General features: G+C 40.1%; 1 protein-coding gene across 3 annotated transcripts in view; it reads right to left on the reverse strand.

Annotated features, from left to right (window-relative positions):
• Positions 1 to 24,145, reverse strand: part of TEC (tec protein tyrosine kinase) — a 111,428-nt gene that overhangs the window by 77,636 nt on the left and 9,647 nt on the right. Inside the window, exon 2 of one of the 3 annotated variants that reach the window (XM_036020231.1) lies at positions 18,143 to 18,148. The exons of the other annotated variants lie outside the window; for them this stretch is intronic. The gene's annotated coding sequence lies outside the window, so the exon portion shown is untranslated. The remainder of the gene's footprint in view (positions 1 to 18,142; positions 18,149 to 24,145) is intronic. 3 annotated transcript variants of the gene reach the window in all.

Raw genomic sequence — 24,145 nt, forward strand, 5'->3', positions numbered from 1 at the left:
AGACTATCCACACCTATACTAAGCCTTGTCATATTCAACAAAATTTAATTATCTGAAAACCCAAAGATACTCAGAAAAGACCTGAAGATTCTTATTTGAGACCAATTGAATTGATGACAGTCATTTCTTCCCTTCCTTCCCCACACCTTTATAAGAAGCCATTTTATATCTAACTATAAATGCAACGGAAGTCACATAAAGAACACAGGGGGTTACCTGAGACCACAGCCAGGGACTTGGCACTGAATTTGCCACTGAGGAACTCACCACCTTCACACCCAACCTGACACCTGAGAGGCACCCCTGCAGCTCCCAGCGCTGAGCTGCCATCATCCAGTCAGGCACTTCCATGTTCCACATGGTAACTTCATAGCACTTTAACCTCTATATACCAGTTCCTCCTTTTAGAAATATGGAAGTAAATACCACAAAGCTATTGTGAGGTTTAATGAGACATGGAAAAGAACTTGGTTATTTTTTAAAACATTATACAAATGTTTACATTCCTTTCTTAATATCACTGCTCTTTTCCTAGCTCAGAGAATTCCAGTCTGGACCATAAGAGTAGCTTTCCAACTGGTCTTCCTTTCCCCAGGCTCTTGCCTCATGTGTTCAAACTACACACCCCTTGTTCCCATTGCATCATTCTTCAAAGACACCACTTTCATCATGCCAGTTCATCAGAAATCCTCAATGCCTCCTGAAAGAGTCCCTACACCCTGCAGAAAAGTCAAACCTCCTTAGTCTGACACTCGAGATTGTGTAGAATCTGGCTGCAACCAAACATCGAATCTTCCACTATTCCCCAGATACTCCACACCCAGTCAAAATACTTGGAATTTGATCCCTGGCCTAGGAAGTCCCCTCACTCACTACAAAAACTCCACTAGCTCAAAACTTACCTCCTTGATGAGGCCTTTCCTGATGACTCCAACTAATCAAAAACCTTCCAATTCATGTACTTGTGATCACAGATCTCATCATAATCTTTCAATTTTATAGCAATTAATGTTCATCCTTTAACTTTCACCTAGATTTTAAGCCCCTAAAGAAGTTGTTCTCAACCTTAAGTACACATTGGAATTACCTTAGGAGATTGAGTTTATTTATTTATTTATTTATTTATTTTAGAAAGCGGGAAAGGGAGGGAGAAAGAGAGGGGGGAACACTGATGTGAGAGAGAAATATGGATTGGTTGCCTCTCACACGCACCCTCACTGAGAACCAAGCCCACAACTTAGACATGTGCCCTGATCAGGAATCAAACTGGCAACATTTTACTTTGCGGGACAGCACCTAACCAGTTGAGCCACAAGGTCAGGGCAAGGGGTTTTTTTGTAATGCAGATGTCCAGAATCCACACCCACATATTCATATATAGTTGGTCTGGGGTGAGGCTGAGGGCATCATAATTTAATGTGCAGATAGATCTGAGAGTCACTAACTTAAAGAATGAGGCTGGGCTCCTACGCTACCTCTTTATACCATTCACAGTGGAGATGGACAATGGACCAACTAACCCATTAACCATCCTAAGATAAGTCAGAAAAGTACTTTTGTCCTTTTGCATCCATGTTGGTCTTCCTTATTCTAAATTAAAAATTTGGTCCTCTCATTATTTTTTTCCTGAGAAACTGCTGACTTGTACATACCACTTTTTTGAAAATTATTGTTTCATCTTTGTTCAACATGTCTTCAATGCATGGTGAAAATGATGACTTGCTAGAATGCATTGTAAGGGAAAAGCAAGCTATGCCCTGGAAACAGGCCACATGCAAAACTGCAGTTCCCAGTCCAGTGACTCATACCATTGTTACCAAGTGGAAGGCAGACTTGTGGAAGGCCCAGGAGGATAACAGAGGGGTGGTTTACCTGCAGTTCTAGGGACAAAAGGTCCCAACATCAGGGGCAGGTGATTTGGCAAGCTCAAAAGTAGGTTTCACCGAAAAGACTGAAATTCAGAAAGGCAATCATCAAAGGCAACACTGAAAGCTACAAAATAATGGAGAAAAAACCCAAAGGAAAATGATTTCTAACCCCAAATTCTATACTCAGCCAAACTATCAATGCAGTGACAAAAGAATAAAGACATTTTTCCAAATATGTCAGGCTTTAAAATTTGTATCTCCTATTCACCCTTCTCAAAAAGCCACTTGAGGATGTACTCCACCAAAATAAAGAAGTAAGCCACAAAATACAGGGACTCCAGGAAACCAAGGTTCCAGCACAAAAGAAAGGTAAAGAGAATCTCCAGGATGACGGTGAAGGAAAATCTCCAGCAGGCTAGGAGAGTGACAAGGCCGAATCAGGCCAAGTTAGAAGGTTCTTGGAAAGAATTTTTCAGGAGATGAATCTAAAGGCATTGGGAGAAGATTTACAATAAATTAATAAAACTTTGCCAACTTAAAAAAATTTAACATATCAATTAACTCCAGGGAAAACAAAAAATTGTGCTGAAAAGGAAAACTAATCACAGTATTCTACACAGTACAACGGCATGCATCTAGAACAACATAATAAGATAACAATAAATAATAATCTTACTGCAGACATAAACACATGGGGGGTGAGTGCGGGAAATGCGACTGTGTGTGGGCGGGAGAGGACACTGTGGACACTGTGAGAGGGCCAGTCCTCCACAGTACCAGAAGGAAGTCAACAGAGCAGACCTAAGACTGAAAAGCCAAGAAGTGGCAACATAAGCAGGTTACATAGAGAGTGATGGTACTACATGGTTTTTAAAAATAAAAATGCCTCTGAGAATCAAAAAATTATTGGAAGATAGCAGTGAAAAGGTATATGTTCTCTCCTCTCCTTCCATAAAAGTCTATGAAAACAATAAAACTTAAAAACCAGAGGAAAATAATTCCACCTTCCAATGAGCAAAAGATGGCCTTCGACCTCAAACTAAAAACTATGAAACACATACATGCCAAATACTTTAAAAAGTGGACCAAAGTAGAGGAGGGGGCTAAAAGTAGGTCTCTCTAAAAGTAAATATCATTATCCTGAAAGGCCAATCCAATGGCCTTTTGATAAAACCAATGAAATCTAGAGGAATTAACAACCATTGGAGAACCAGGGAGTATCCCTGCAGAATGACTATAGAGAGAGAAAACATAATAAAAACTATGATTACCATAATCAAGCTTTTACCATTTTTGCTTAATGGTGGTACTGTGCTAAGCACTAAGCACTTTAGATGGAGCAAATCATGTAACTCTCAACAAACCTTCTCAAATCGGTACTATCACTACTATATTTATAAGCCACAGAGTAAGAACAGGAGCCAGGTTTCAATACAGGCAGAATAACCACAGAGCCTGCACCATTAGCCACCCCACTTCACGGCCTCTCTAATAGAAGAGAATGGAGAATTCAAGGAAAAAGCATGACAGGTTGCCTTCAGGAAACCCTTGGATTCAATCTCTGGATTACAACAGAATTGATGGCTTCCAAGGCAACACTCAGAGGCACACCAACCTCTCAGTACCAAAAAAAGAAAAAAAACGCTCAGGACCAAAAACTAAAGGGAGACGGTTCTCTCTGAATGAAGGAAATAATATATTTGATGTTCCAAATTAGAAAACGAAGTTAAAACAAAATTTCAGAGTACTCCAGCTGAATTTCCCCCATGATTCTCCACTCTACAAATAGCTGACCCATTCAGAAATAAAAAGCACAAAGGAACCAACTCTCAATTACAAATATCTACTTTAAATAAAATTCAAAGCTACAACGTACTGCCTTTTTCTGTATCTCATTGGAGTTCAACACAAGAACACTCTTCTCTTTACCATAGCTGCTAGTTGTTAAAAGTTGGGAAACATTAAGAAACAACCCTAAAATTTGTATGAAACCACAAAGACCCAAACTGTCAAAGGAAACTTGAAAAAGAACAAAACCAAAGGCATCACGCTCCATAATTTCAAACTATGTTACAAAGCGACAGTAACCAAAATAGAACAGTATTGGCAGGAAAGCAGCTGCATTATGGAACAGAATATAGAATGCAGAAATAAACTCGTGGATACACGGTCAATCAGTCCATGACAAAGGAGCCAAGAAGATACCGTGGGGAAAGGACAGCCTCTTCAATGAATGATGGTGGCAAACCTGGACAGCCATGTGCAAATGAAGTACAATTGGACCACTATTTTACACCATACATAAAAACTAACTCAAAATGAACTAAAGGCTTGAATGCAAAACCTGAAATCATAAAACTCTTAAAAGAAAACATTGACAGTAAGCTCCTTGACATAGGTTTTAGTGATGATTTGTTAGGACAACAAAAGCGAAGACAACAAAAGCAAAAATTAATAAGTATGAGTAAATCAAACTAAAAAGCTTCTGTACAGGGAAGGAAACCAGCCACAAAATGAAGAGGCAACCTACTGAATAGAAGACAAAATTTGCAAATCACATATGTGATATGCAAGTTGTTGATTAATATCAAAATATATAAAGAACTCATACAACTCAATAGCAAAATAAACTAAATAAAAATGGACAGAAGACCTGACTATTTTTCTAAAGAACACATACAGATGGCCAACAGGCATATGGAAAGGTGCTCAACATCACTAATCATCAGGGAAATGCAAAACCAAACCACAATGAGACATCACCTCACACCTGTTACAATGGCTATTATCAAAAAGACAAGAAATAATAAGTGGGGGGAAGAAGGTGGGAAAAGGGGACCTTTGTGCACTGGGAAAGTAAATTGGTTGGTGGGAAAGTAAATTGGTACAGCCACTGTGGAAAACGGTATGGAGGTTCCTCAAAAAAATTAAAACCAGAACTACCACATGATCCAGCAATTCCACTTCTGGGTATCTATCCAAAGAAAACAAAAACACTAACTCGAAAAGACACATGCCCCCCCATGTTCACTGCAGCTTTGTTTATAATAGCCAAGATATGAAAACTACTGAAGGGTCTATCAATGGATGAATGGATAAAGAAGATATAGCATATATACACAATGCAATAGTATTCAGCCACAAAAAAAAGCAAATCTTGCCATTTGCAACAATACTGATAGACCTCAAGGGCCTTATACTACATGAAATAAGTCAGACAGAGAAAGACAAATACATACAATATAACTTTTATATGTGGTTCTTAAAAAAAAAAAAGCCCTGGTCAGTATGGCTCAGTGGGTTGGAACACTGCCCTGTAGACCGAAATTTTTTAAACTTTTGGAAAACTTAACACGTTAGTCTTTGAACTAATAATGGGAAATCACTGTCTCGCCCATGAGAAACCCAAACCACCAAGAAGTTACATTCTCTGTCCAGTGTTGCAAATCGGAGTACCAGACTAGTGGTTCTCAATTTCACAGTCTGGCAATTTTAACCAAAAGATCTTAGAGCCTTCTTCATCATGCAAGGACAGCTACTAGGGCTGTTCATTCTAGTCTATACAACTTTTCATAATATTTTTAATCAAGGGAACAAAGGTGCTAACTAGGAAAGATAGTCGTAAGTTAAAAACGAAAGTGATTGTGAGTTCCCAAATAATATAGCTTGGTCAGGGGTACAGTGAATAAGAAATGAACAGCCTAGTTATCAGGGTAGGGGGAAAGATAAGCTCCTTACAGGACAGAGCAGAGTGACTTAATATTAAAATTCTCATCACATTAGGTTGGACCATATGAAATTGCCAATACCCAAAATCAGCAATATTACATAATTCAATCCAACACTTGGTAATGCCCTAAGATTAACAACAGTTTAGTTAAAGCCCTTGGTTTCAGGACTTCTCTTGATACATCAGAATGCATTGCCTATTACACATCTCATCACAGGTTTATGACAAAGTTAGTGTGTTTGCAATTTTAAGAAATCTAGCATGAAATAATATCAGACTCACAGTTATGTAAGAAATTAAATTCTGTGCACCTGCCAACAATATCGGTAGATTATATTTCAGTTCAAAAGCTCCTAAAATGGGTAGCTATTGTATAAGAACAAAGCTAACCATGCGCTCTACTGCAATGTATTACTCTCAGCTTCAGCTCAAGTTCCTTTTGTAAAAGTGAAATTAACTGGCAGAAATGCAAGCAAAAGAAAAAAATGCTGGGCTCACTTCTATCAGAATAAAGGGTACATTTAGGTTCCTACTTAAGATCATGAGGGGAAGCTATTCCAGAACCGGGTAACATTTTAGCGCTCAGTAGAAAGAAACACTGTAGCCTTTCTTATCTATTAAACAAAGGCACCCAGTGATAATCTGTATGTTCTTAAAAGCGTTAACTAGCTTGAAAGTGTTAACTAACTGCAGTAGGCTACAAAGCTTTGAGTGCTTGTCTGTTGACCTATTGAAGCTGGACTGGTTAGGAATCCAAAAATCAAGATACCTAGTATCTATCTGTCCATCGATAGGCAAATGGATAAAAAAAGATGTGGTATATATACATACAATGGAATATTGTATGAAAAGGAAATTATTGCCATGTGAGACAGCACAGATGGACATAAAGGGAATTATGTTAAGTGAAATTAATTAGACAGTTAAAAACAAATACCATATGACTTCCCTTATATATAGAATCTAAAAAACAAATGAACAGACAAAATAGATACAAACTCATAGATACGAAGAACATATTGATGGTTGCGAGACAGGGGTTGGGCGCATGGGTAAAAAAGGGGAAAGAATTAACATGTGCAAACTGCCAGTTATAAAAACAGTCACAGGGCTATAAAGTACAGCATAGGGAATATAGTCAATATTACTGTGACAACTACATATGGTATCAAATTGGTACTAGATTTATTGGGGTGATCACTCTGTAAATTATATCAATGTCTAATCACTATGTTGCACACCTGAAACTAAATAATATTGTATGTCAACAGTAACTGAAAAACAAAAAAAAATATTTTAAAAAAGATATCTAATAAAACATCATTCAGTACTGATGACACCTAAAGAGAAGATAAGACATCTCAGAACAAAAGACCAAAGATACGGAGGCCGGCTGACCTATCTCCCCTGGTAATCGCCCCTGGGCCCCGGCCCAGTCCCACATGGTAGGTGACTGGGCTAGGGGGCAAGCGAACCTGGAAACAGGCTGAGCGGTGCCGCACCAAGAAGAGATGTTTCTTACTGTCCGTGTAGCATAGGTATACACACAGATACAACAGGTGCTCTTTAACACAGGTGTGGGTCTCCCAGCAGAGGTCCCCTCTGTGGTCTCTGGCTACAATTTAGGTTGGGGACCTCACCATTTTTAAAAAGGAAGAAATAAGAGTTTCAAAGGGTAATACACGGAGGAAAAAGTTTTAGAAAAGAAACCATGTGCAATATTTCCAAGAATCAACAAATATACTTACTATACAGGAGATTCATAGTTAAGTGGTTCTAGAGAGAAGCAAAAGTTATCATAACCTAAAAACGTTCATTAATCAACTGACCGCAAAGGCCCCTTTCCCATTACTAGGTCCTGCTTTGTGGGTCATTCTCTCTCCCTGAATGAGAGATGCGACAGTCAACAACGCAGGTGAAATGAAATAGCAAATATTCAAAGGATGAAGATTTTCAAGATGTAAATGAGAGTGATACTGGGGAATTGCTCAAGTACACTCAGCACCACTGGGAAATGAGAATCTTGCAGTTAGTTCGCTAGTAAAAAAACAAAATAACACAACAAAAGTGTCAAAACAGAATACAGGATGATTGACAATTAAAATATTAAGATAACACTGGGGTAAAGGGCTTTTTGCTCCCTTTTCTGCCCTCTCCCTCTTACACACATACCCCCACTGTACCCCACCACTTCCTCCCAGACAAAATTCAATTGAGTATATTTGAAGATGTAATTAACTTTATTAAGTGATTCGTGAATTGGGCAGCAACCCACCTAGCAACCAGAAGGGCACTCCAATGGGTTGTACAAAATAAAAAGTTTTTGAGTCTCCCCTGCCCCTTGAAAAAAAGTGTAGGACTAAGAAATTCAAAGAATGGATGGTTTCAGGCAAGGACAGCTGTTCATAAGGGGAAGGAGAGGTCTTATCAGGGAGATTATCTCACAAGTGTCTATCGGCAACTCCACTCCTGGGAGAGTCTGAAACTGCAGCTAGGCTAGTTATTAAGTTTTGGTTTGGTGGCGTGGCTTAACAAAAGTGACTCCATTTTGAACTGTTGTTTCTTTTCTTAACAAGTCAAAGGGATACATGCAGAAATGATATCTAGATCATCTTCAACTTAAAGACAAGTGACTTTCCCGGAATTTACAGCATTTTCCACCTTCCCACCAGCTGGAACGTACACACTTTCCTTATGTGTTCCAGGCATCACCCGAGGGAGAGGAGGAGAAATAAAGTGGAATGGGAACCTGGGCCTCCAATGACTCCGTGGGGCAGAGCTGCCCTGTCAGCCTACACAGCTGTAAGAAACCATATACTATAACCAGCACTGTAAGAAAGAAACACACTTTCATCTTATTTTTGAAATAAGAGCCATAGAATGGCTTTTGTTATAGTGGTTTAACCTTTATTCTACCTAATAGACACACCCTTGCAGAAACTGATAAAGCTTTCTAATGCTTTTGAAAAATGTTCCTCTTTAGACTGCGCTGACAAATTTAAATGAAGTGAAGGAAATAAAATTGTATCATGCATTTCCAACAGAAAAATTATCTCAATTAAACAATTAACACTTGATTCACTCTTTATTCTAAGAGTTAGCAAGTATAATCTAAATGGTGCCATACATGAGCTAAAATAAAAATATTTTCACTTTGTTTTTCAGGATAAAATCTGAATCATCCTGGGCTTTTTCTTTTCTTTTACTACTTACTATGAAATTTAAGTGGATTCACTTTAAGTGACAATATTCTGGCATTAATTCTCCACAGGTGTGAGAATTTCATATATAAAACAAATATTTCTTTTTCTGCTTCATGCTATTTCAAAGGGAAACAATAACCAGTAAAAACCAGACATGAATAGCAAGTACCTCAAGTGAGTAAAGTAATTTTCCGCACTTTTACTAGAAGAAAACATGAAAATAAAGTAATTTTGAAATTATACATAAAATAATCAAATACCAGTATGTGTTCCTTGGCTGCAGTGATGTAAATTGTTTTTAGTGAGAAACATTTGTCTATGTCAACATATTTTTTTGTCATAGGAATAAAAAATCCACATCATTACTGCATTCAACATTTTACAGAATAAGAAAGCTTTTTACCAAAACAGTTCAAGGCTAAAAAGAGAGACTGAGGAGAATTCAAGGTATTTTAAAAGTCTTGCTCTAGCTGGGGTGGCTCAGTGAACTGAGTGCCGGCCTGCAAACTAAGGGTCACCGGTTCAATTCCCACTCAGGGCACATGCCTGGGTTGTAGGCCAGATCTCCAGTAAGGGATGCATGAGAGGCAACCATACATTGATGTTTCTCTCCCTCTCCTTCTCCTTCCCCTGTCTAAAAATAAATAAATAAAATCTTTAAAAAACATCTTACGAGACATCTCAACTAGTTGATATGCATGAGACACTGTAGCAACCTGAGTACTACCTGCATATTGATGACATTAAGGTTTTGGGGTAAGATTTGTTTGATTGTATTACAATTGATGATATTAAGATAGTGTTTGGTTGTTCTTGAGTTTTGGGGGTGTGATAATGGTATTGTGATGTGTTTTTAAGGGTTCTTACTTTTTAGAGCTACATACTGAAAAATTTAGGGATAAAATAATGTTTGTGATTTGATTTGCAAGCTGGTAAGGGGTTAAGGGGTATGTGGGTGTAGAGACAAAATGTTATTGTTCTTGAGTTGATAACTATTGAAGCTGAGTGATGGATACAGGGGTTCATTATACTATCCGATTATTCTTTCTGCTTGAAATTTTCCATAATAAAAAGTTTTAAAATATGTTCAAGGGTTTTCCCTTAAATGGTTTTCCACGTCCTTGTCATCCACCACTTTGGAACTAGTGAGAAAGAGAATGGAAAAAGGAGAAAGGACAAAGACGAGGGAGGGAGGGGGAATAAGAGAACCAAAGCAGACAAGTAAAAGTAAGAAAAAAGGTGGGTGAGCTCTCCTTTACAATAATGTCTTCCTCAAGATGTCATTACCACCCTACCTGGCCCATCATGAGAGCTCTCCCAACGATTCCTCGAGTCAACGGAGCCACACAATAATGTCTTGTGATACTATCTCTTCTTGGGCCAACAGAAATATGTGTCTCTAGCAACCAAAAATAAAACTACAGCCTATGGGACATTTGTTCTTTTTGTAACTCCTCTGTTCCCTTTATTCCATGTCCTTTCTCCTGTTCAAATTTCACGGAAGAAGTGTCCTTTTCAAGTTTACAGCATGATAAAAGGAAAATTCTGCACAGATCAACAAAGCACCAAAGCCAAGGGGGCAGTCAGGTAAAGTACAATATATTCAAACTGCAGTCTCTTAATAAAGAACTCATCAAAAACAGGACCAAAGGTAACCATCACACCTGAACTGACGGTGCATACTAAAACAAGGAGGCAAATTTGACCAGAGACAGTTACCCTTACTTCTAAGGCTTCTGGAGCTCAGTCACTGAAGAATTTCCCAAACTGAATGCCATCTGTTATATGCCTGATCTCTAAGACGGGGAAAAAAACTGATAAAAATACTAATTCCACAGAAAACATTCTCACATGTCGCTTATAACAAAAATTATGAACTACATTCAAAAAGCATCATGGCTATAACCCACGATCTAACTACTGTTTGGAAAACATCCAGTGGCCTTTTCCATATGTCCTATCTCTAATGAGGTAAATTGATAATGTACTTTCCTATTCTTTGCTCTACCCATCATTGTCCTTGTCTGACCCATTTATAATAGCTATGCTCTGTTTTTTAAAAATACATGCAAATTCTTTAACACTCCTCTATTAGAGACAGGATCCACATCTGAATCCTTGAATCTGAGTGGGCTTTTGACACCTGTGACTAATACGGTATGGCAGAAGGGATGCTACGTGACCCCTGAGCCTAGGTCAGAGAAGGCCAAGGAGCTCCTGCCTAGTTCTTTCGGATGCTCACTCTTTCAACAGCCCCTCTCGGAACCCAGCTACCACAGCGAGAGAAGCTCCCACCGAGTGGAGAAGCCACACATAGGTGTTCTAGCAGAGAATCCCAGCTGAGCCCAGCCTTCAAATCACCCAGCCTAGGAGCTAGACATATAAGGGAGAAAACTTTCAGGTGATTCCAGCCCCAGTGGTCTGAGTCACTCCCAGCTATCAAGATTTCTAAGATAAGGGCACAGACAGTGTGGGGCAGACACCTTGTACTATCCAATTCTTAACTTTTATCTCACCTGATTCCATGGGTGTGAGAAAACAGTGGTTGTTGTTGTGTGCCTTTAAGTTGCGGGTGGTTTGTCACAAAGCAATAGATAACCAGTACATATACTATATAATTTTTTAGGTTTATATATTTTTATATAAAGGTTTCTTTGAATTGAGTTCATTAGGGTGACAGGGTTAATAGTATTGTATAGGTTTCAAGGGTACATTTCCATCATACATGATCTGTATGTTGCATCGTGTGCCCACCACTCCAAGTCAGATCATCTTCCGTCATCACCTTATATTTGGCCCCGATACATACCCTTTACTACCTCCCCCTCCCTTTCCCTCTGGGAACCACCACACTGTTGTCTGTATCTGTGAGTTTCATTTTATATCCCACATATGAGTGAAATCATGTGGTTCTTAGCTTTTTCTGACTGACTTATTTCAATAACCATGACAGTCTGAAGGTCCATCCCTGTTGTCACAAATGACAGTATTTCATCTTTTCTTATGACTGAGCAGTATTCCATTGTATAAGTACCACATCTTCTTCATCCAATCATCTAAGGATGCTTTGCTTGTTTCTATGTCTTGGCCGCCGTGAATAATGCTGCAATGAAAATAGGGGTGCATCTACCTTTGAGAATAAGTGTTTTCAATTTTGGGGGGGGGTAGATACCCAGAAAAGGGATTGCTGGGTCATATGGTAACTCTATTTTTAATGTTTTGAGGAGCTGCCATAACTGTCTTCCACAGTGCCTGTGGCAGTTCACATTCCCACCAGCTGTGAACGAGGGTTCCTTTCTCTCCACAGCCTCTCCAGCACTCGTTCCTGCTTGTCTTGTTGACCGTGGCCGTTCTGACAGGTGTGAGGGGGCATCTCATTGTGGTTTTGATCTGCATTTCCCTAATAGCAAGTGAAGCTGAGCATCTTTTCATATATTTGCTGGCCATTTGTATGTCTTCTTAGGAGAAGTGTGTATTCAAGTCCTGTCCATTCTCTAATTTTTAATTGGATTGTTTGTTTTTTTGGTGTTGAGTTATATGAGTTCTTTATATATTTTGGATATTAACCTCTTATTGGAACTGTTGTTTGCAAATATCTTCTACCATTAGGTTGGATGTGTTTCTGTTTTGTTGGTGGATTCTCTAGCCAGAGTAATCAGGCAAGAAAAAGAAATAAAAGGCATCCAAATTGGGAATGAAGAAGTAAAAGTGTCAGTTTGCAGATGACGTGATTCTTTATATAGAAAACCTTAAAGACTCCACCAAAAAAAACTATTAAAAACAATAAACAAATACAGTAAAGTTGCAGGATAAAAAAATCAATGTACAAAAATCCACTGTTTTCCTATATACTAATAATGAAATTTCAGGAAAAAATGGTGGGGAAACCCAATTCTTTTTGCAATTGGAACAAAAGGAATAAAATACCTGGGAATGAATTTAGCAAAGGATGTGAAAGACCTACATACTGAAAACTACAAAGCATTATTAAAAGAGATTGAAAAAGACACAATGGAATGGGAAGATATTCTGTGTTTGTGGATTGAAAGAAGCAACATAGTTAAAATGTCCATATTACCCAAAGCAAGTTACAGATTTAATGCAATCCTCATCAAAATTCCAGTGACATTTTCAAAGACACAGAACAAAAAAACATTAGATTTGTACAGAACCACAAAAGACCCCAAATAGCCAAAGCAATCCTGAGAAAAAAGAGTAAAGCCAGAAATATCACACTCCCTAACTTCAAATTATATTCACTACTACAGAGCAACAATAATCAAAACAGAATGGTATTGGCAGGACAACAGATGCATAGACCAATAGAATGGAACTGAGAGTTTAGAAATAAAACCACATATATATGGGCAAATAATTTTTGATAAAGGAACCCAAAACATACAATGGAGAAAAGAAAGCTTCCTCGATAAATGGTGCTGGAAAAATTGGAAAGTCACATTCAAAAGAATGAAACCAGACTACAGTTTGTCCCCATGTAAAAAAATTAATTCAAAATGAATTGAAGACCCAAATATAAGATCTGAAACAATAAATTACATAGAAGAAAACATAGGTGCTAAACTTATGGACCTTGGTCTTAGGAGAAGATTTTATGAATTTGACCTCAGAGGCAAGGGAAGTAAAGGCAAAACTAGATGAATGGGACTGTATCAAACTAAAAACTCATCTATACTGCATCATTCTTCACCATCCCATTCTCATTTCATTCATCTCTAATTCCTGTCTACCTCCTTTTTCACTTGAATGTTTTCTGTTCTCCGCTCATCCATCTTTTCACCATTTTCAGTCCAACTGTTTGGATGGAATGAAAAGGCAGTTGCGGGTAGTGGGGTTTCTTCTTTGGAGTGACAAAAGTCCTCTGGCATTAGACAGTGGTGACGGCTGCACAACACTGTAAACACACTAAAAACTACCAGGTTGTACTCTTTAAAACAGTTCAAATGGTGACATTGATGTTACCTAAATTTATTTCAATAAAAGAAATTTAAGAAACAATACATGCATAACATGTCAAAAGTATACAGATGAGAATTAAAAGCAAAAGGAGAAACTAGAAAACAAAAGGCAGAAAAGCTGGAGTGGAACCAAAGTGTATGTGAGGATTGGTTCTCACATCCGCTCAGAAGGCAAAAACTGAATCTGGTCAAAATTCACCTTGAACATTCCACAGGGGACACAGGCCCCACTGGAGACTGACTCTTGTCTGTCTGTCTGTCTGTCTCTCTCTCTCTGCCACAAATGGGATTCTCAGTTCACAACATGAATTGCACAAATAGACACATATTTGAAAGGAATAAAATAGCAAAGCAAATTCAAAGCAATTGAACAAAAAATCTTCCAAGGCTGTCAAGACACTCTTAGACAGGGCACTGCATTTTTTCACCTGCCATTCTTACCCACTATACAGAACACACACCCCAGAGGGTTGATAAATATAGTTACTTAAATACCACCAAATGTACACCTGGACTTACACAAAATCCCCTTTAAATTACCGTGTATTTAATATATTTGCTTTACACTCCACTTTAAAATGGAAGTTACACTGGCTGACACAGTATAAAAAGCAAAATTTCTATCACTCATCTGAACGCATGGCTTCTCTAGGATCCACTGAACGATATTAGCCAATCATCCTAACATCTGCTAGTCGATACAAAAATGGATTTATCTGCATTGCTGGGTGCAATAGGTGCTTTACACTGATCACAACATCGGGTGATACTGGTGTAACCTGGGCAAGGAATTGGCACATTAATTCATACTCCCTTAGAGTATACTCCCCTAGAGTAAGTTGCTCAGGACCTGCCCAACTTGCTCTCCATATCAAAATCTAAGAAACTGAATTTACCAGTTTCAGCATCACCGTAAGAAACACTAAGCACCACCCGCAGAGCAGAATACTTCCCCAGAGGTATCTGCTCCCCAACAGTAGCTGAGTGAGCCTACTACAGTGGCACTCAACCTGCCCAGTGTGACAACAGAACTCCTGTGTGCCCCAACCCTGGCTGATGGCTGAAACTATTCTAATAGTGGATATACACTTTCATTCCAAAATTAGAAATAAAATATAGAATGCAACTACCTCTGAAGTAGGTAATATACAGACTAGTCTACTTTTAATTCTCAATCCCACCCTCTCTTGCCATCTCAAACATTTCTGGCCTGCCCTTTCCCCCTCTCTTCAAAGTGCCTGATCCCTCTCTACTAGATCACCCCCTTTGGCACAGCAGCATCATTTTCATTCCCATCCCCTTGACCCACATTCACCTCCAAATGCCACGTCCCTTTGGTTTCCTTTATAGCACAAGTTCTTGAAAAATGGGATTAAGGTTGCGGTCTCTACTTCTCAACAGTGTTTTCCTCTAACCATGCCAGATGGGCTTCTAGCTCCTGTATTTGTCAAGGTCACCAAGAATCTCCTTGTGGCCAAACCCAGTGATCACCCCTCAGTTCTTACCTTACTCGACCTCCCATAGTGTTTAACACAACTGGCCATTCTCTTTGAAATGCTTAACTTTTCTTGACTCTCTGTGACACCAAAGCTTCCTGGATTTTTCTCCCATCTTAGAGGCTGTATATTATCTTCTTAGTCCCCTCTGCTGGTTTCTATTTTCCTGCTTTACTTCTAGACACTGGTGTGTCCAAGAGCTCCATCCTGGCCTTGCTTTGCTTCTTCATTTATACATTCTTCCCAGGGATGACCTCATCCACTTCCATGGCTTGAAATACCACCCACAGGTAGAATGTAGATGAAGAAATCTACATCTTCAGCCCTGTCCCCAAGAACCTCAGATTTATATATCCAATTGCAAACCTAGCATCTCCATTTGAATGTCTAAGAGGTATCTCAAACATAAGAAGGCTAAAACAGAACTCTAGACACTCCTCTAAAACTTGCTCTTTACCTATTCTTTGCCACCTGACTAAATGGTTTCACCACTTCTCTGCATGCTCAGCCAAAATTTTGAGTTGTCTTTGATTCATTCCTCTCTTTCATACCTCAAATTTAACCCATCAACACATTCTTCCGACTGTGCCTTCAAAATATTCTAAACCTTAATATTCAAGTATCTACTTCATTCTGTTCTCACTAGCACAATTGTTTGATTGCACGAGTGGCCCTGATTTTTCACACCTCCCTGCTTTTCACACCTCTTTATTCCTGCCTTTCAGCGACACCCTCCCACACTAACAGTGGGTGTACCGTGTAACTTGCCTCAACCAATGGGACATTAGCAGACTTGACACAAGCTAAGGCTTAAAAATCTCTTGCCTGTTTCTACTTCCTCTCTTACTTCTTTGTGATCAGCATGAGAATATGACCGAGCTAGTCTAAAAAGGGGATATAACATAACTACAGAGGACAGCAGAGTTGCCTTAGCCATCTCAGCTAAGGCCATCCTAGACAATCAACAGCCAGCTGGCCCCCGAACCACATCAGAGAACCCAGGCAACATTACAGAGCCTACAGTTGATTATAGACACACTGGCAAGGTCAGTCACAATCAGCTGAGCCTGGCCCAGATTGGCAGAACTCCCCAGACATCCCTTCAACTCACAAGCAAAAATAAATCCTTATCTCTGTATGCCACTGAGTTTATGGAGATGTTTGTTACTTGGCATTATTGGGGCAGGTAACAGATACAGCCACCAGCCACCATCATTCCTTGTCAGGACTATTCCAATATCCTCCTAATAAGTCTCACTATTTCTCTCCTTATTTTTTTTGAAGATTTTATTTATTTATTTTTAGAGAAAGGGGAAGGGAGAGAGAAAGAGAGAGAGAGAACATCAATGTGTGGTTGTCTCTTGTGCGCCCCCTACTGGGGGCCTGACCCACAATCCAGGCATGTGCCCTGACTGGGAATCGAACCAGCGACCCTTTGGTTCACAGGCCAACACTCAATACACTGAGCCATACCAGCCAGGGCTCCTTAACTTCTTATAATCCTTTCCTCATTCATCAATCCACACAAACTTATAAAAACATAAATCATTTCATGTCCTAAGTCTTGCTTAAACCCTCCAATGGTTTCACTGCCTTAAACTAAAACCCATTCTTCGTAACTTAGGATGCCACCTACTCGTCCAAACACATCTAGTACCACTCTCACATTGGCCCCTCTGACTCAAGCACACCAGCTTTCTCCCTGTTCTTCAAACACAGCAAATTCATGGCATGGTGGGGTCACTGCACACAATGTTTCCTCTACCCAGAAAGTCATTATTTCACCTGGTCTTTCTAGCTCTCTCTCTAACCACACCTTCTTATAACTCAAATTTCGGCTTAACTACCACTTTTGCAAAAAGGCCTTCCATTGACTACCCAATCTAAATAGACAACTGGTGTAGAGAAAAAGGAACCCTCATTTCACTGCTGGTGGGAGTGTAAACTGGTACAGCCACTGTGGAAAACAGCATGGAGGCTCTTCAAAAAAATTAAGAATAGATTTACCATATGACCCAGCAACCCCTCTTCTGTGCATCTACCCCAAAAAATCTGAAAACATTTATTCGCAAATATACATGCACCTCTATGCTTACTGCAGCATTATCCATGGTGGTCAAGACATGGAAACAACAGAAGTATCTGTCCTTCAATAGATGATTGGATAAGATGTGGTACATATACACAGCGGAATAGTACTCGGCCAGAAGAAAAGATGAAATACTGCACATTTGTGATACTCTTCATATGCAGGATATAAAACTGAAAGCAACAAATGAATAAGAAAGAAAAACAACAAACAAAACCTCACAGACACAGACAACAGTACTGTGGTTACCAGTGGGAGCGGGGCAGGGCGGCAGTAAAAGGTAAAGGGGGCCAAAGTCAGGTGATGACGGAAGATTTGACTTTGGGTGGTGAGCACACAGTGCAACGTACAGATCATGTATCATAGAAACGTACACTTGAAACCTATATAATTTTATTAAACAATGTCACCCCAATAAATTTAATTAAAACAGATAAATAAAGTAGCCAACCGGTCACTCTCAGATCCCTATTTTAATTCTTTGCATGATATTTATCCCCACATGGCATTTTTCTTGATTTTTTTTCTATCACATGCTCTTTCCACTGATTATGAATTCCACATAAGCACGAACCTTGTCTGTATATGCACCCTCAGCTCCCAAAACAATTTCTTCCCATAGCAAGATATGTATTAAATATTTGATGAATGATACCTGACTCACAGAGTAAGTCAGAGGCCCCCAACCTTTCTGGCACCAAGGACCGATTTCGTGGAAGACAATTTTTCCACAGTAGGCAGAGCTCAGGTGGTAATACAAGTGAAGCTTTGCTCACTAGCCTGCTGCTCACCACCTGCTGTGCAGCCGGCTCTAACCAGGCCACAGAGCACTACTGGCTTGCAGCCTGGGGACCCCTGAAATAAATGAATGATCAGATCCTTTCTGAGACCAGGTTTTTACAAAGGAGAAGGAGTTAGGCAAATTGAAATGGCAAAGGAGAAATGAGAGACAAATTTGGAGAGGGAAGTCTAGAAGCAGAGGAAATGTTTCTATTATAAAATGAAGTCAAGAGCCTGGTCTCTGGAAACAGCCAACAATGGAAGCTCTGCTCGGCCCCTTCCTAGCTGTGTAAACACAGACACACCACTCACATCTCTGAGCTTGCCTCCTCCTCTTTCAGATGAGGTAATACTTCCTTCTTCAAAGAGTCATAAAATTTAAATTAAAAAATACATATGAAGTGCTTAGCATGTCTCATAGTAATCCCTCAACATGAATAATGACAATGGTGGTGGTGGTGATACTTAAGTCAACCCTGTTAATATTGATTATACTGGCATGATCTATAGTATCATACTCAAACTGTTGACTCTACCAAATATTTCTTTTAATATTCAGGCATTTCAAATTGTGCCTTCTCACCAAAATGGAATATGCACAAGGCCTAGAACCAAATGAGCTGAGTTCTGGCTCTGGTTCTGCCCCTAACCAGCTGCGTGACCTTGGGCAAGTCACCAACTTCCCAGACTGGAAAGTTACCTTGTCATCAGCTCTGTCCATGCCAAAGGCAGGAGGTGCAGAAAACATGCTTCTCAGAGGTGAAGGTGCGGGTGCAACATGGAAACACTGGAGACAGAGACACGGAGGCAGGCAGGCAGGCAATCACTCCAATCCATCCCAGAGCAAAAACAGGAATCTCTAAACACCTGAAGTCAAGGCTCCCCAAACTGTTTCTCAGAACCTGTCAGATGATACCAGACTGTAATCTCACAACGGCAAGGACACTGGCTGATTTTATTCTCTACTATAGAACCTAGCACAGTGCCAAAAACATACTATCAAAGGATCTGCTTACCACATGCTTCCTGAATCAGTGAACACATACATTTTGAAAAAGCTGGGTTAAGCAATGTCAAACTGGTTTCTCGTGTGCATTTCTGAGGCTTTACTACATGAACACAGACTCTGTGAATCATATAGAACACACTGCTTCCCAAACTTACTTGATCATAGGACTCTCTCTATTTCCCTGGAACCTTATTAACATCTCTGAGTTGTAGTATTCTCTAAAACAGTTTGAGAAATAGCTTAAGCTTACATAATTTAAGTCATTTTTACCATGATGAAATAAAGTTACCTTACTCTTTCTGCATAAGGTAATTAAAAGGCCAACTAATTTGATTCATATCTAGAATGCATCTCTTTTCTCCCAGCATCCTTCAGCTCTCCTCTCACCAGGCAGGGCCTCAAACTCTCCTGTCTCCTAAGCAGCAGGTGTCTTCCCTGGTTTCTCCACTCCGCTCCCTGTCCCACCCCATAATCAGTATGCTCTGCAATTCCTCACACTGCTTCTTCCATTTCCCATTCTCTCTGCTTCTGGAGTCTTAGTATTAATTTGCTTACACTGCTTTAATTACTCTCCTTCCTTTATAATCAACCCAACAAAGTTTCAGTCTTGTCATTTATAATATCATCCCACCTCTGAAAAGTTTTCAAAGTACTTCTCCCTTGTCTCCTTTTCAAATCTGTTTCTCCTTTTGCATTCTCCACCCTGAACCCTCCTTAGGATCATTCCTTAATTTTCAGTAAATATAATCACGTCATATCCCATCTGGGCTCCCTCTTTCTTTCCCACCACTATTTCCAAGCGTTCAGGCAAGTAAACACATGAACATGTTCATATCTCCGTGCCTTTCCTTGAGTGATTCTCTCTGCCTGGAAGAGCACCTGTTGAAATCCTATTCATTGTTTAAGGTCCTGATCACAGCTCAGCTCTTTTATGAACTGTCCCTTATTTTCCACTCCTGCCACAATTAACTAGTCCCTTTAACCACCCCCAGGCAATTGCACGACTTACCTCAGACATATAAAGTCAGTCATATGGATACAGAGATTGCAGAGCTGGGAGAGAAGACTAGGAACCAGGTAAGTCTATCAGGGGTGACAACCAAGAGGATGGTGGCAAAAGGAGAAACCAGGAGGGTATTTGCATGAGCGGCTGGAACTCCAAAGGAGAAAGGGTTTCTGCATTACTTGCAGGCAGCACAGGGAAGCCAGGGGAAGGCCATGGTCCCGAGAGAGCTGCAGAGAAGGGAGTGTTCTCATTCTGTGAGGAGGCTGGGGGGTGTGGGAGAGTTGATTCACAATGGAACAATGCCCTCAGAAGGCCCCCCCGGAAAGATCTGGCAGGAAGCCAGCAGAAGCATGGAAGTTCAGAATCATAGGAAAGTTGAGAGTACCTCAGAAGACAGCTGATCAGAAAGGCTGGGAGCCAAGAAACGAGGGATTAGAGGCAAAGCCTCGGCCAAAACTGGCTGAGATCCCGGAGGGTGTCAGAGGCCACATGAGTTAGGCATTCGACAGTTTTTGATCAGCATTCAAAAGCAGGTCAGTGAGTAATCTTTCTAATGTCTATGAAGAACAGATTTCTCTAAGGTTCATGGCATAATTCTGATCCTAGTGTGTGGGCTGTGCCCTGATGGTAAGGGTGGAGGGAGTGGTGAGGAGGGGTTGGGTGTGGCATCTCCTTTCTCTCAGGCAGGACTCACAGCCCTTAAAAAAGAGGAAGCAAGTCAAACACGAACAGTCTACAGGGATCTGAGGCTTTTAGGCACAGTACAAGCAACAGTAGGCACCCAGGCCCGAGAAGGAGTAAGGCTCACCCAAAAGTAGACAGAGGAGGGTGATGTGGAATCCAACACAGGAAAGGTCTATGTATTAGGCAAGCTCTTTCCTTGCAAACACTGTGACTAGACTGAAGCAGACAATAACAAAACGTAAGGGCTCACATAACAGGGAAGTCCCGGAATGCTTCAGGCACACCTGAATCCTGGGGTTCAGATGATGCTGCCTGGGCTCTCACCACCACTCATTGCTGCTTCTGGCCCTGTGCTGGCCTCACTCATTCTCTCCTCCCAACAGCTTCCTACATGTAGCAGGCAAAGACGGCCACCAAGAGCTCCAGGTTACGTCACTCTAGCAGCAAAAAAAAAAAAAAAAAAAATCCCAGGGGAAAAGAATTCTTCCTTTCCTAACTGGAGCAGAAAAAGAGCCTGACTGAGCCTGGGTCATGTGCTAATCTCAGAACCAATCACTTGGTCAGGTGGAAGCACTTCCCAGATTGGCTAAAGTCAAGTCACGCGACCATGGGTTATCATATGCCCCGCCCAAACTACATGAACTGGGATGGAGAAGTTCCCCAAAGGAAAGAGTCTGGATAAATTATAATTCCACGATAGTGTGGTCACTTGTCAGTCAGGTTCCAGATACCAAAAGAGAAGCCTACTCCTGCTATTTAAAGTACAAAAGTGCTTTGAAGTCAGACAGAACTGGTTTTAAATTTCAACTTTGACACCAGCTGTGTGACCTCAGGTAAATTACTTAATTGCTCAGTGCCTCAGTTTCCTTCTTATAAAATGGGGATAATATAGTACCCATCTAGTAGAGATGTCTGGAAAGATGAAATGAAATAATGCACATAAATTGCTAGGTACAATGCTTGATACAAAGTGATCAATAAGGGGTAGCTATTATTAGTAATAGTGACAATTATTTTTATTCAGAATAAGGGTATCACATGAAAGAGAGCCACATCAGCATTTGGATAAATCAGCGCTAGGCCAAATTTCATTAAGGGAAACCGAGAATACAGTACAGGGGCCTGAGTGAACAGTGAGATACAAATCAGTAAGTGCAGTAAGCACCTATTGTATGTCAGGAACTAGGGATACAATTATGAATAAGACATATGGCTCCAAGATAAACTACCATGAAGAGAGACTATAGCTTTGTGACGTTCCTGGGTGGGGGGGAGGAGAGGCTGACCAAAGCTGCTTCATTACTTTTAAGCACAGGCCATGGGCACTGGGAAGGGGCTGAGTGTGCAAGAGAACAATGCCTGCACCCAACTGTGAGAATGCCAGGAGCAGAAGGGCTACAGTCACCCCCCCCCCATGCCTTTGTATGAATTAAGAAAAAGTATTTTTTCCTTTAAAAACTTGACTTCCATCTTCAACAGAGTCACAGTAAATAAACAAAGCTACTAGATGTACAATGTGAACGACGTCCCAGAGTTTTGCAGTGCACAATTGTACGCGGTAGCCCCGGGCACAGGCAGGGACGATGAGATGGAGGTTAAGGAAGTTAGGGGTGGTGATGGGGTGTCTGGGACTCGCTGGGCTTTTGGAAACAGAGAATAACATTTTTCTGTTTATTTTTATGATGAAACATAACATTTTATGTTTATGAAAAAATATATAGTTTTTTTCCAAACTATATGGGAAAGTATACTTAGAAAGTCCCAGAGGTAGAAAGTGAGCCAACTGGACTGTATGGGCTCAGGAAACAAGTTACCGAGGCTTTGAGTTTAGGAGAAGGAAAGCAGGGGAACCAGGCCTGGGGGAAGGAGAGCAGAAAAGGCATGGGTGTGCTCGAGAGAGGGAGTGCACCGAGAGGGAATGATGACTTTTGCTGTAGAGCTGCACTGTTCAACACGGTAGCCACTTACCACAAATAGCTAGCTATTGGGCTGGAAATCTAGCTGGTGCAATGGAAGAACTTAATTTTTATTTAATTTTAATTAATTTTAATCTTAAATGTAAAAATAAAATAATATATTTTTCCATTACCATAAGTTTATTGTTTGGTTGGACTAGATTTCATTCTACCTACTACCCTGCATGTGATATGATATTGTACTATCTTGTATTGATCATATCCTGAGTTGCTTCTCACTAGTAATTTGATTACATGAAATGATAATATTTTTATATATTGGATTATAAAAAACACTTAAAATTAATTTCACCTGTTGCACTTTGCCTTTTTAATGTGCCTACTAGAAATTCATAAATCATATATCTGACACACTGAATATTTCTATTTGACAGTGCTATGATGAAGACATCTTAGATCAAAAGTGTTAAGGGGCCCTGGCTGGTGTGGCTCAGTGGACTGAGTGCAGGCCTGCAAACCAAAGGGATGCCAGTTCAATTCCCAGTCAGGGCACATGCCTGGGTTGTGGGCCGGGTTCCCTGCAGGGGATGTATGAGAAGCAAACAGACATTGATGTTTCTGTCCCTCATTTTCTCCCTTCCTTTCCCTCTCTCTAAAAATAAATAAATAAAATCTTGGAGTGATACACAGAGGAACAGTTGCTTTTGTTTTGTTTGAAGCAGACCTTCATATTTTCTTCTAAGTTGTTCAACTCTGTTTACCAGGAGGGAAAGTTAGAGAGGGAAAGGAGAGGAATGTAGTTCAGAGAGCAGAGCTCAGCAGAACTCTAAGAGTACTCTGTGGAGACCAACTGTGTCGCTCTGGACTCTGGCTCCACTACTTACCCAAATCTCCCCAAATCTCCCCAAATCTCCTGGTGCTTCAGGCTCTTCCACGGAGCCTCATATATCTTCTGTGCTCCATAAACATTAACTATTGAGGGGAGTGGGGCATCATTTGGGAATAAGGGTGGTGCAAATAAATGGCCTCCCTGTTGGCCCCAGTATAAGAGGACACACCCTGTCTATATGTCCCTCAGCATTTATCTTTCTAGACTGAAGAGCTGCATGAGGGTATTTTACTCCATCTTCTATGCCACTGATAAATATAGTTGCTTTTCTCTAAGTCCATTATGTCTTCTAAGTACACTGATGAAGCTATTTTAGACACTAAAATATCATGCAAATGGGATAAGATGGCATTTCTGAATTATCAGCTTTTTGATATTCCAAGTCATATACATAGTGAATATCTTCAGTTAAGAGTTTACAATAATAGGGGCTGGATTGGGAGTAAAAGGGAGAAAACTGTACTTGAACAATAATTAAAATAAAATTTAAAAAATAGAA

The sequence above is a fragment of the Phyllostomus discolor genome, chromosome 1, assembly GCF_004126475.2.
Source record: "Phyllostomus discolor isolate MPI-MPIP mPhyDis1 chromosome 1, mPhyDis1.pri.v3, whole genome shotgun sequence".
NCBI classification, from domain to species: domain Eukaryota; kingdom Metazoa; phylum Chordata; class Mammalia; order Chiroptera; family Phyllostomidae; genus Phyllostomus; species Phyllostomus discolor.